Source organism: Danio rerio, chromosome 17, assembly GCF_052040795.2.
Source record: "Danio rerio strain M-AB ecotype USA chromosome 17, GRCz13ab, whole genome shotgun sequence".
NCBI lineage: Eukaryota > Metazoa > Chordata > Actinopteri > Cypriniformes > Danionidae > Danio > Danio rerio.
In genome coordinates, this window is record NC_141037.1 from 29,352,167 (window position 1) to 29,366,799 (window position 14,633).

Here is a 14,633-nt window from a genome sequence, read left to right on the forward strand (position 1 = left end):
GTTGCACTTATAAATCACCCATGTCTCAAGGTAGTTTATTATGATATGATTTACCTTCTATGTGCAGATTTGATTTGGACAGGAATCACAGGACTGATTTTTCTAATCCCCATAGACAAAAAAATAAAGTAGTGAGTGCAGGTTGAAGGACAGTAGTGGAGTGTAAGTACCGATACTGCACTAAAAATGTACTCAAAGGAAAGGTACACATTTTTAAAACTACTAGGTAAATTATTTCTGAGATAAACTATTCAGTTACAGTAGTTTGAGTATTTGTAATTTGTTACTTGACACCGCTGTATGGAAATCTGATCATTTTTCCCCAAGACTCATTCTAGTTCAGGAGGTATTAATAGTCTCATGATGGTAAATTCTCTCATGCTTAATTCAGCTAGTTTATCTCTCAAGATTTGAAATGGTAATGTAGCAAATTACAGCTCTAATTTTGCTGAAATGTCCAATTTCAGCAGTTCTGTTAGAGCTTGGAGACCCTGTGAAATTTTTTGCCATATTATAATGGAACAATTTGAGTCATTAGTTGAATAATGAAGGTTTAATGGATGATTTTTTTCTCTTCTTTTCCTCCCAGTGTGACAGCAGACACCACCCTGCATATCTGCTCTTCCTCATGCTTGATCTTCTGTTTTTTTCCTTTCCCCTTCTTGTCGTGTTTTCTTGTTTTTCTCTTTGTTCTGTAAAAGATGTGCTATAAAAGGAATTAATCTGCAAAATGACTGTCTCATAAAAGTGTCCTACAGCACACTTTGCCTGCAGCTGAAGCCATTTCGACAGACTCAGAGTCAATTCAGAATGAAATGGTTCATGGAATCACTGTAAGACAGACAACATCACAAGGGTAATAGAACAGCATTGTTTTTGTTTCAAGGTTAATATCATGCATAATTAAAATTCCAATTATCTGGCTGGAGGGTTATTTTGAGCTATCTCATGAATATCAAACTATACAGACAGCATACAGTGCTTGGGCAGTTCTAGAAAAATACTGGTGATCGGTTTGGACTCCATTAAAAGGTCAAGGTGTTCTGAAGCTTTCTATAGCGCTGAGAAAAAGGCAGGGGACAGGTGTGAAAATAACTGACGTCTACAGAGACAGGAGAGATGGAATGCATGTTGCGCGTTGGCTTTTAGATAACTTTAGTGAACTGACCTTTGCATTCAGTCTTTTAAGTTTATGAACTGTTCAGGCATATGAAAGCTACATTAAGACAGTGGTAATTTAGTCTGCATTCATGTCTTGTTCTGTCTGGCTCAGCCTCCCATGTATTGTCTAGAAATTTGTTGTTTGAGATTTGACAAATTAGAGACAAATAAGAGATTTTTGTTACACATACAGTAGTTTTGATTTGATTCAATTTTAAAATTTGGGTAACACTTTAGTTAAGTACCAATTATTATTAATAACTACTGGCTTATTTGCCTTTTATTAAGATATTGGTTGTTTATTAATAATTATAAAGTACTGTATGATCTTATTCTGTATGATCTAGCACTTTGAGTCTAAGAAAAGCTCATTACAAATAAAATATTTTATTATTATTATTATTATTATTATTATTATTATTATTATTATACGTCCATAATCTTACCCAATAGCTAAATCTAACGATTAAATTATTAACCATACAAAAGTAGCTAGTTTATCATGCTAAGTTTTGGTTAATAGTTAATAGCAAGATTTGTGCCTTTAAATAAAGTGACCAACATTTGATTAGATTCTGATTCATTTGAGTATGTTTTATATTTGTATATTTTATACTATAACAAAGACATCTTGCTAAATGTGGTGAATTATCCAAGGTTTCGGACTGATTCGGATTGATAACACATCTGTTTAAAATCATTAAATAGCTCATAAGGGTAATTTTTCATGTTTTTTTGAGTCACCTGTGTCATGAATATGGATAAACTAAACATGTCTTAAATACACTAACCAGAATCAGTCATAAGAGTTATTTGCTTGTGATTGATACATTAGATTATTTTTGCTTGTTGAGCATATGGACACTTCACTTACAGTTAAAGTCAGAATTATTAGCCCCCTTTTAATTTATTTTTTTCCCCAAATTTTCAGAGCATGTCTGATAATGATTTTACTTATGGAGAAAGTCTAATTTGTTTTATTTTGGCTAGAAAAACAGCAGTTATTAATTTTTTAAACACCATTTTAAGGACAAAATTATTAGCCCCTTTAAGCAATATATTTTTTCAATAGTCTACAGAACAAACCATCATTATCCAATAACTTGTCTAAATACCCTAACCTGTCTAGTTAACCTAATTAATAGTTAAGCCTTTAAATGTCACTTTAAGCTGTATAAAAGTCATGCAAAATATCTAGACAAATATTATTTACTGCCATCATGGCAAAGATAAAATAAATCAGCTGTTAAAAATGAGTTATTAAAGCTATTATGTTTAGAAATGTGTTTCAAAAAATATTTTCTCCGTTAAACAGAAATTGGGGAAAAAATAAACAGGGGGGTTAATAATACTGGGGGGCTAATAATTCTGACTTCAACTGTATTTTTTTTGTTTGCCATTGCTTTGCTTGTTGGTGTTTATTAAATTGGGAGTGTTGACAGCTGGTCATTGTGGCATTTGTCCCGTTTGGACAGCTTACTAAACACTAGAATTGATGAGTGCTACACTTTACATAATATTTTTTTCTTTTCTAAATTGCAGCGCTCAAAATTATTAAATTATACTTTACCTGTCTTTAAAAAAGCATATAAATAAAAATTTAACCCTAACTGATTTAGGGAGTAGTTTGTTATTCTTTCATTTTCTTTTTCGGCTTTCGGCCCTTTATTAATCTGGGGTCATCACAGCGGAATGAACTGCCAACTTATCCAGCACATGGTTTCCGCAGCAGATGCTCTTACAGCTACAATCCATCACTGAGAAACACCCATACACTCTCATTTGCGCACATACACTACCGACAATTTAGCTTACCCAATTCACTAATACCGCATGTCTTTAAACTGTGGGGAAACCGGAGCACCCAGAGGAAACCCAAACAAACACAGGGAGAACATACTAACTCCACACACTAATGCCAACTGACCCAGCCAGGACTCAAACCAGCGGCCTTCTTGTTGTGAGGCGACAGCGCTGCCCCAGTAGTCTGTTATTTAATTATAAAAAAAAACATATCAGAAGATACCTCCTGTGATCATGGAAAAGATGTTAATCTGTTCTGAAAGGTAAAATTGTTGGCATTCACCAAGCAAAGAAAACATCTGAAGATACTGCTAAAAACAACAATATTAAGTTAAGAACTGTCCAATGCATTATTAAAAATAATTAAAAATCATTTTTGAGCAAGAAATGTGGTCCTGAAAAAAATCTGGACTGCTCGAGATTGCCGATCATTTTAAATGTCTGGTGAATTCAAGTCATAAAAACCCGACAGTAATACTCATGACCATATTAAAGTAAGAGCATTTTCAAATTAATAATGCAAAGAGAACTCCTAAAGACTGAGACTAAACAGCTGTGTAGTCTTAAGAAAACTATTGAGCAGTGAGGCTAATACAAAAAAAAAAAAAAAAAGGCTTTGGTTTGCTAGGGAGCATAAAGATTGGACTCAGGAGAAGAGGGTGTGATGAGTCTAGATTTATCCTGTTCCAGAGTGATGGGCGCATTGGGGTAAGAAGGAAGGCAGGTGAAGGGATGTTCCCATCCTGTTTAGTGCCGACCTTACAAACCTGTGGGGGCAGTGCTATGATATAGGATACTGCAACTGGTCAGGTCTAGATTCAACTTTATGAGTCAACTCATTTCGTGATTATTAAATCAATAATCTTGAATCAGGTTATTCCATCAATAGATTTTTTTTTCTTCTCTGATGGCACAGACATATTTCAAAATTATTATACCAGGATTCGAAAAGCTCAATTTGTGAAAGAGTAGTTCAGTGAGCATGAGATACATAATTATTCAGACTTGCCCATCATTAAAACATGATCTTGGTGAAAAAAACTCTGGATGGGAATAAATGTTGTGATGTGCAGAAGCATATTAAAATGATGCCACGGTTGAATGCATGCTGTAATCAAAGCTAAAGCCGGTCCAATGAAATATTAGAATTATCCGATTCAATGCAGATTATAAATCTACATTCACGAATCAGGCATTCCAAAATCATATAATAATGAAGATAAAACAAGAAATCTGCAGGGAGAGCAATACAGGAAATATTTGTATATTAGCTACTGGTAGATGCCCGAGAGAGACTGACAATGTGATAAAAATCAGTTTCTAAGTTGAATATTGATTCATTAAAAAAATAAAAATAAAAATAACCATGTTTTTACCATGTTTAACATTCATGCTGAACTGTACATTGTGAAACAGATTACAGGTGTGCAAGAGAGAGAAAGATAGAGAGAGACAGAAAGAGAGGCGGTAAGTAATTGGGAGCCACTTAAACACAGTAGAAGCTGATGATGAAAGCAAATCTAGACTGACAAGCCTGTGCCTGGTTCAGAGTACCAAATACTCGGAGCACACAATAGAATCCTGATTGAGACAGAGAGAGGGGGAGCGAAAAACAGATGAAATTATGGAAAGAAACAGCAAAAGAGAGTGTGACAGAAAGAGAGCAGTGTGTTTAGGAGAGAGGGGGCCGGTGAAGTGGCAGAGTGAAGCTGTAATTAAGTGAGCAGTTCCTGCAGCAGGGAAAATGCTAATTCCTCTCTCACTGTTGCTGCTGATTAGTCATCTAAAGCAGCTCCTGAAGAGAAAAGTCCCTCAGCATTTGTCTATATCTACTTTATTATGAGAGTGTGGGAGGAAAACCGTGCGTGCAATAACGTGTTTTAAAAATAACTCGTCACCATCTTGCATTGTTCATTACAAAAGGTAATTACATTACATCTTGAAATTTCTAAGAAAGCGTGTGTTAAATTGCTATTGATTTGTGTTATCTCGCTAAGAGATCATTTATGTATGGTATTTTGCAAATTGTACATGTGATTGATTGTTTTTTTTTTTTTGTTTTTTTTTTTGTCTCACTCCAATCACAACCATTTCAAAACTTTGTCATACCCTTACATCAATAATGCTTCACACACTCTATTAGAACAGCTGTTCATAAGTTAGGACTACAAGATAAAATGAAAGTTGTGAGATTTTCTTTCTCATATGTTATTCAAGTAAAACTTCTTGACCAAACTAGAGCAGGGGTCTCAAACTCAAATTGGTGGGGGCCCATATCAGTGACTGACAATTCATAGGAGGACCACTTTAACATTCAAGCACAACAAAAAAAGACGTTCAGACATTCTCCCCCTGAGTATCAAAGCTTCTTTTTATTTCTTGTTGTACATATTGAATGGGGTTGTTTAAAATGATATACAAATACAACTATTTAATAATAGGCATAATAATTATTACCTTTATTCTGTTTCAATCAATTGTTGCTTAACCAAAAGTTTACTAGAACAGCAGAAAGCAGATTAGGTAATTAGTGACTTTAAGGGCAATTGCTCTTCTCAATGTCTTTTATTTTTGTAAAACTACATCAAAGAAGGTAAAAGTGTATGTACGGTCCATTTATATGGATACACCTTAATAAAATAGGAATGGTTGGTGATATTAACGTCCCGTTTGTGGCACATTAGTATATGTGAGAGGGCAAACTTTTCAAGATGGGTGGTGACCATGATGGCCATTTTGAAGTCGGCCATCTTGGATCCAACTTTAGTTTTTTTTTTTAAAGGAAGAGGTTCATTTAACACATAAAACTTATCGGGAATTTCACCAGAAAAACAATAATGAGCTTGGTTTTAATGTAACTTTAATCTTTCTTGAGTTATTTACACGTTTCTAACCACTTATAAAATGTGTTCAATGTGCTGTCAATTGTGTTGGATTATTAATGCAACCCTCTTCTCCCATACTGATAGCAACACCACAGGAGAAATGCCAGCCCAGGCTTCAAGTTTGCGTAGTTTCAGGTGCTGCACATCTTGTATCTTCACACCATAGACGATGAAGATAGTGGGGCCATTCTCCATCAATGTAAACCTCAAGGCCACTGGATATTTGAAATTGCTACATGATGATGTGTTTCCCTCTTTATGCACTGAAGTTGGCATGATCCCTGAGTTTTACCAGCAAGATGGTGCACCACCACATTATGGGTCCGAGCATTCCTAGATGAACAGTTTCCTGAAAAGTCTCCCGATCTGACCCCATTAGACTTTTATCTTTGGGGTCATCTGAAGACAATTGTCTATGGTGTGAAGAAATAAGATGTGCAGCACCTAAAACTACGAAAACTGGAAGCCTGTGCTGGCATTTCTCCTGTGGTGTTGCTATCAGTGTGTGAAGCGTGGAAGAAGAGGGTTGCATTGACAATCCAGCACAATGGGCAGCACATTGAACACATTTTATTTAAGTGGTCAGAAACTTGTAAATAACTCATGAAAGAACAAAGTTTTGTCAAAACCAAGCACATCATTGTTTTTCTTGTAAAATTCTCAATGAGTTTAATGTGTCAAATGACCCTCTTCCTAATGAAAAAACAAAGTTTGGATCCAAGATGGTCAAGATCCCATCTGTTTTTATTTTGCTCAGAGTTATGGGATCTGACAATAAGCATGCGTTATAGGTGTGACAAAGAAAAATCTGTGATTTTAGAGTATACAGCATACTTTTTAGACTTTCTGTGAATTAAACAGCACAACCAAAAGGAAATAATGCTAATCAAAGTTATAAGAGTTGTCTCCCTATAGAACAAAAGTCAATGTGTTTATGAGGAAAAATCTTTGTTATGAATGTGACATCTCTCCATTATGGAGGTAACATGTGAAATTGGCACTTGTGTGACTTTGGTAAATCAAATAAAAATGTTTGAAAGCATTGACAGAGACATTTTTGAGTATTTTACAGTGGCCTACTGTAAAATACAGGTCTAAGCAAACAAAGTATAAAAAGTTCAACTATTTTGGAAAGGTTGATGAGCATGGGGTTGCTAAAATTTTGTCTGAAGTATTCTGTAATTAAACATGACTATATAAAAAAATGAATTGCATCACTACAAATTTATCAGTTGAGCAAAAGCATGTACTGTACACTTTATTACAACCTCTGAGCTCACAACAGGTCTGTCTTCATCCGGTATGATTCCATTTACCCTCATTGTGCTTCTTTTGCTTTATGCGTCTTTTTCTGATTGGTTCATTAACTTGATTACTCTCAGGTGCATCTTAATAGACATTAGCCCATGGCTGTATTTAAAATCGCCTCCTATAACTTCATCCACTATTCCCTACATTAGTCCACTAATAGTCCACTTAAACGAGTGAATAAAAACAAGTGAGCAAGACCATTTCTATTTATTTACTGAATGGATGTCAGTGCATGAGTAATTTCACCTTGATGAATAAACCACTTGTTTGGGAAACAAAACAGCCTATCATTTGAGTGAGACTTAGGTAGGTAGGTAGGTTACTTTATTTATACTTAAAGGAAGGTTTTGGTTTGCAGTCAAGAGTCCTCATCTCACAACAGTGCCACACAAAGGAACTCGCACATTAACAGCAACAAATGCACATTAAGACATAAAACGTAAACATAAAGAATAAATAATCACTTTAAGTGTCCACCCCCCTCCCCAAGTAAATGTTTAAAATGATCTAAAATATACAAGTCACCGAAACATCTCTGCTTTAGTCTGTCTAATGTCTTTAGTCTAATGTCTATTAAGTCTATTTAGTTCTATTTAAATGTCTAATGGCTGCTGGTATGAAACAGTTTTTGTATTGTTTCGTTCTACAGCTTAATACTAGAAACCTGCGAACGGAAGGAAGGAGCTGAAACTCTGAGTGTAGGGGTTGAGCAGTGTCACTTAAAATTGAATTTGTGATTCTCTTTAGCTGCCTAGTGTACACTGCCTCTAGATTGGCTAGTGACACCCCGGTCAGCTTACTGGACCACTTAACTATTTGATTTAGTGAGTTTTTATTCTTGACAGAAAGATTCCCAAACCATGACACCAAAGCAAAGGATAAAACCGATTCAAGAATAGCATGATAAAATAGAGTCATCATGTGTTGGAAAATATAAAACTTGGAAAAAGTGTTGGAATATGGAAATAATTCAACTTTCTCAAGCAAAATAGTCGCTGGTGCCCCTTTTTACACACTGCTGCACAATTCTCATTAAAGGAAAATTTAGAGTCAATAATTGTGCCAAGGTATTTGTATGACTGCACACTTTCAACAGTCTGATTTTTAATGGCGCTAATGGTTTAAAGTGCTCACCTGTGTGTAAGCAGCTTTCCTAAATCAATGATCATATCTTTTGTCTTTAAATCATTTAACTGAAGTTATGACTCCTCACACCATCTGACAAAGTCAGTGAGTACTGGACCATGACCTGTTTCATTATTATGGAGTTATGATAATGAGCTATTAGAACTCATTTTATAGATATATTTATATATACATTGTTTCTTATTCATTATATTGTTTCAAACTATACAAAAATGGCAAAAAAAAGTCACTTTGTTAAACTATTTTAACATTTTTGTAGAGAGATCAAGGTCTCATGATACACTTCAAACCGGTAAATATGAAGAATTACATCTGTGATTCATGGAATACAGCAAAATGGTAATTAACAGATACTTTTTATAGAGTACTAAGGACTATGTGATTTTTATAACACTGTGTTCAATAGTTTACCCCATCCCTGCAACATATTTTCTCTCAAGCGCGTTGTTTTCTTCAAATGTTCTATACGAATCTCTCTGTTGGCCTGGCAAACTATATTTACTTGGTAGCGGGGGTCTACCCTCCTCTCCGATACCATCTGGCCCAGAACAGAGATGGAGCTGGCATAACCCTGCTGACCCATGTAAACACACACGCATGAGGACACACATACACATGTACAGAAGTGTGCACACTGATCCACCCACACCAACCAGCAGGTAAAGCCATCTGCTTTTCCCTCCATCCAGCAAATCTCCAAAGAGCTGTTCCTCTCTGTCACTCTCAGTTTCTCTCATTACATTTTTACTCTATTTTCATAGTAGTTACACGAACAAACTGCTTAGCTGCACATAAATGCAATTTAAATAAGATGGTTTTTACTGTATGTTTAGATCATGTACGAATGTTGTACATCGCATGTAAGCATCACAGACCATTTTTTCTATAGTCAAGATATATATATTTGCTGCATGTTCAAACAACTTATTTCAAATGAACTGTTTAAAGGGATTGTTTGTATTGATTGTAGGATTGTTTTATGTTCAATCCACTTATATCTGTTAAGTAAATAGATTTATGTTGGGACAACATAAGAAACCCTGCATTTTTTACAGTGCATGCACACACTGCAAATTAATTAACATTTCAACCATTTACTAATTTACAGGCAGTACAATCACATTGGACAATCAAATTAGTTTTATTGTTAGTTTTATTTATTAGTTAAATTCTTAGTTTTTACAAATTTGACTATACTGTAAAAAAAATCATGCCTTTCCAGCCGCAACTTAACAGCGGGAAACATCCATACACTCTTGCATTCACACCCAGGAAACCCATGCAAATAAGGAGAGAACATGCAAACTCCACACAGAAATACCAACTGACCCAGCCAGGGTTAGAACTAGCAACCTTCTTGCTGTGAGGTGATTGCACTACCCACTGCGTCATTGTGCTGGCCCTAAATTAAACTTTGCATAACTTAAAAAATTTAGTTGTTACCTGATACATTCATTCATTTTCTTTTAGGCTTGGTCCCATGCTAGAAAAAACAAGACCAATATATTTGTATTTTGACTGAAACATTTGACACAACTCTACAAAAAAGGTGAATTCAGAATTCAGAATCCTCTCTTATGTACAAATATAAATATATTGACATTTTAGTCATTCGTCCGCTGACCTACAGAATCTCACGGCCGACACTATTGATGAAGTTATCAAATTAGCATTTGCACAGATCAGCAATATTTTCAAATCACTGTGTAATGAGAAGTAAGTTTTATGTTTAATAAAATAGCACTCAATGTGCCGTGTTTTATTCCAAACATAATTTATTTGTTTATTCATTTATTTTATTTTCGGCTTAGTCACTTTATTAATCAGGGGTCGCCGAAGCGAAATGAACCACTAACTTACCAGCATATGTTTTGGATGCCCTTCCAGCCACAACCCAACACTGGGAAACACCTTTTCACCTCTTTCACACACTCTTTTACAAACAAACACTATGGCCAATTTAGCCTATTCAATTAACCTATATCGCATGTCTTTGGACTGTGGAGGAAACCGAAACACCTACACGAACATGGGGAGAACATGCAAACTCCACACAGAAATGCCAACTGTCTTTCAGTAATCATTCTCATGCTCTCCACTCCTCCATGACCACCACAGCATATCTGCTCAAGATATGGCCTGGTCCACGATTATGGATACGGCCTGCAGCCTCGTGCGAAAGTATGCCTCTCACCAGTGCTGATCTACAGCCATATTGCACTGCTACGAGTGTGAAATTGCTCATATATATATATATATATATATATATATATATATATATATATATATATATATATATATATATATATATATATATGTATATATATATATATATATATATATATATATATATATATATATATATGTATGTGTATGTGTGTGTGTGTGTGTGCGTGTGCGTGTGTGTGTGTGTGTGTGTGTGTGTGTGTGTGTGTATATATATATATGGTGATGCCCAAGTGATGCCTATGTTTTACACCTCCACCTTGCAATGCATCACACCGTTTTTCCTCAACTATTCTTCCACCCATCCATTCATTTCTACTGTTTTTGGCTTAAGCCCTGCAGCTGAAGCTTGCACTTCAGTGGATTCTTGTAATTGAGTTTTTAAGTAATTATAGAGGAGCTAATGCATCTTAAACGCCATTAAATTAAGAATAATGATTATTTACGCTCACTTTACACAGGCTGCCGGCAAGAGCAGTTCAGATGCCTATATATGTTAGCACTTCTACCTGCTAACACGGCAGCAGTTCACCATTTTAATTCATTTTTCTTGTCAAGTGTAAAGTTTCCCCATCAGCAAAGAAAACGGCGGGATGAGGTGTGGAAAATATGGTTGCCCTTTGCAAACACTAGGGATCAGATAGAAGGCCTCTGAGGAACATCGAGGAACACTTAAGAAAACTGCAAAAATCTATAAATAGGAACAGCACAGAGAAGAGGATCTCTGACATCTTTCCAAGCAAAACCTCCATTTGGAATCACTCAGAAACGTACAAATCTTGGACAAAGACAGCGAACACCTTTAATCTGCAACTTTATACCCCTGGAAATAGGAAACAGAACCCTTGAATCTCTAGATCCCCTGACCTCCACCCTAAAAGCTTCAGTCTTAAGCCTCGTGGATCCCAGAGGAATAGCTCTTTTCTTACGCCTTTTCTTTCCCTCCATTCTTTCCTTTTCAAAATTAATGGTGTTTGTTCGATCTCTCTTTAAATGCATGATTCCTCCCAAACAAATCCTCCCAAAATCATTCTTTCTACTGTAAAATACTCTCTTTTACTCCAAAGGAACTGCTTTTTCTCTGAGGCCCGATGTCCTGTGGTGCACTGCGCTCCGCTGAATGTAGTTTTAAAAGCTTTTTATAGTGTTACAGACAGAAACTGGTTCAGACGGAATATATTTTCCATGAGTTACATCAGGAAAGTCCGCATGTACGCCGTCAGCCTGTAGACATTTGCTGTCAGCCAGCATCATCAGTGCATCTCTGGATTATTCTGTTTACCTTATGTTTGAGGTGTTGATTTGGTTTATGACTTTATAATCTTCAATAAATACTTCTCTGTTTTCTTAAGCAGCGATCACATGCTCGTGTGTGTATCTGTTTTCCTTGTTAAGGTGATTCAGTGTGCTGCTAAGGGATCTCTTAGCCCTCAGCTCTCTCTACAAAGCTTTTCAATTAGCGCTTAATTGCCTAATTACCTCTGGGCATCAATGAGCAATGGAAAGATGGAGGAAAAAGGGGGGAGAAAGAAAGATGAGTGATCTAAAATAAAATGAGTGCTTTAGTCGAGAGGTCAAGGTTTGGCTGGTTAGCATGGTCCAGTTTGCCCCTGCTGGTAGATTTTGTTACTGCACTATGCCATAACATCTGCCTCTATTAGCTACCATTAAAATGTAGAAGTGCATTTTTATGGTTATTAAATATTGTTTCTCAGACTGCAACCACATTATTGCTACTGTTTGCTCTGACAGACAAAATGCTTTTGTATTTATTGACAGGAGCCACTTTCCCTAGCCAGGGGGGTTTGGGTGGTTTAAAAGACCCACACCCTGCTGATAAAGTTCAAAATTTGATCCCTACGTGAGCTTATTTATCCCATTTTTGACTGCTATACCATATATAGTGAAAATTATTGGTAGAGGAAGGCTTTAAAACAGACAAAAATGTTAATTATCTAAGTGGCCAAATTGTGATTGAGGAAAGTTGATTGGGTTGGCCAGTTTGTTATTTGCCAATAGGATACAGTTTTATTTTAAAACAAGTTTTACCAAATTGCTATTTTGTTTTAAATGATGGATGATAAAAAAAAAATCAGTTTTTTAAAATAAATTATTTTTTATTTAAATTAAAAAAATATTTAATTAAATATTTAAAATATTTTTTTGAAATGCTATTCTTATTACTATATTTTAAAAACTATAAAATCATTTTATGTTTCAAGAATAAGTTTCAATATTTAAAATAAAAGTTACATATGAATGTTTTCTCAACAATACAGTAGTGATCCATGACTTCTATTACACCAGATTGTGTGTTTTCTTGAACAGCTGGATGTTGTACTCATAAAAAATATGTGTTGTCATTGACCAAAACTGATTAGCTGAAGTCACACAGAAGCATATCCATGTTCTGCTTGGTTCGATAGGTTATTTTCACCAGGATGTCTTAGCAGTCAAAACAGAACAAATGAGCATGGAACAAATTGTGGACTTTTTTCAGTGAGGGTTCTTCCAAACCACCTGAACCCCCTGGCTACGGCCCTGTAATTACCATTATTTTAGATGTTTTACTTGTCTTAGAGCCTGTTTCAGTAACGACGTTCAACCAACTCGGAGTTTAAACTTGAACTCTGAGTTGATTTACCGAGAGATTAAAAACTCTGAGTTTTTGGTTTCAAAATAGTTGATCTGAGTTGGGTCAATCAACTTTAAGTAGACCAACTCAGAGTTAAGCGCGAACACTGCGACTATAAAAAGGCATTATCAATGGAGCGCAGATATTACGAGTGACCATGGCAACATATGAAAAAAAGAAATCAGCATTTCTTTCTCCAGCTGAACTTGATCATGCAAAGTTATAGCAAATATGAGCGTATATATTTAAAAAAGCAACACCACTGCATAAGAGAAACAGAAACAGTTAGTGTGGGAAAACAGCTGCTCAAGTTAACGCATAATTTTACATTTAAAGTATTTAAATATTTAAGGAATGTTATGTGTGACGTTTATAAAAAATTTACAGACGTTACCACTTTTACACGTGTTGATCAGTTTTAATAGATTTAAAAGTACACTTGTGTGTCTGCCTTTTTTATTAATCAAGTGGTTGAGGTTGATGCGACATTTAGAATGTAAGCAGAATTGAAAAAAATAGTTTTATAACGAATAATAATCCCATTAATCTGGTTACAGCACATGTCCCTGTCAAAGTTCCGTGAATTTAAGCTAATTATTCATTAAAAAAGGACAAGCCATTCTCGCACTTGACTTTGTTTTTTGAGTGACTAAAATGTAGGCAATAGCTATGTTTCCATCGAAAAATATTAATTAAATTTGTGACAACCTGGAATATCGCATAAAAGACTGGTGAACAAAGCAACATTTCAAATGAAAGAGGACAAAATCGTCACTTCCTGATTAACTGGCGCCAAATTTCAACAGTAAAACCAGAATTTGCTGCGGTAGAAGAAGCTGCGTGAATCTTTTCTTTATTTAATAAATGACTTGTGCCTCAGAGGAGAATTTTGACACACAATGAACATGTGGGGTCATTTGAAGCCATGAGACGTGGAGAACAGATGTTCTTGACACTCTGGAGGTAATTAATAATATGCATTAATACTGAAACGGTTAAGGCATTTTAAAACAACCAAGACAACATTTCTGATGTTTTGCATGTGCTCAGCCTGCTGGTTTGTCTATTCACACACATTTTCATCATCATATGATCTCGTATAACAAACTTTTTTTAATGCACATACTGGAATTTGTTTAGTAAAAGTGTTTTCATCGCAGTTTATGTGCATCTTTTCTTATCGAACATAAAGTTTATCCTACTCAGTTCAGTTTGTTTTTTTATGCGCATTTTCAAAATTTATGCACATCATGGCGTTTCCATCAATTGTTTTTTATGCGCATTTCCAAAATGAGCATTAAAATAGGTATGTGGAAACGTAAGGCTAAGGAGATAAATGCCGCTACGTCTTTGAAAAAGGGGAGCAGTCCGACAGAAACTCAGAGTTTAGAGCAGGGGTGTCAAACTCAATTCCTGGGTGGCCGAAGCCCTGCACAGTTTAGTTCCAACCCTGCTTCAACACACTT

At 35.5% G+C, this 14,633-nt stretch overlaps 1 protein-coding gene across 6 annotated transcripts in view; it reads left to right on the forward strand.

The window, feature by feature from the left end:
* The window catches only part of LOC141378579 (uncharacterized), a 171,061-nt gene that overhangs the window by 115,806 nt on the left and 40,622 nt on the right, over nt 1–14,633 (forward strand). The gene's annotated exons all lie outside the window — the stretch shown is intronic.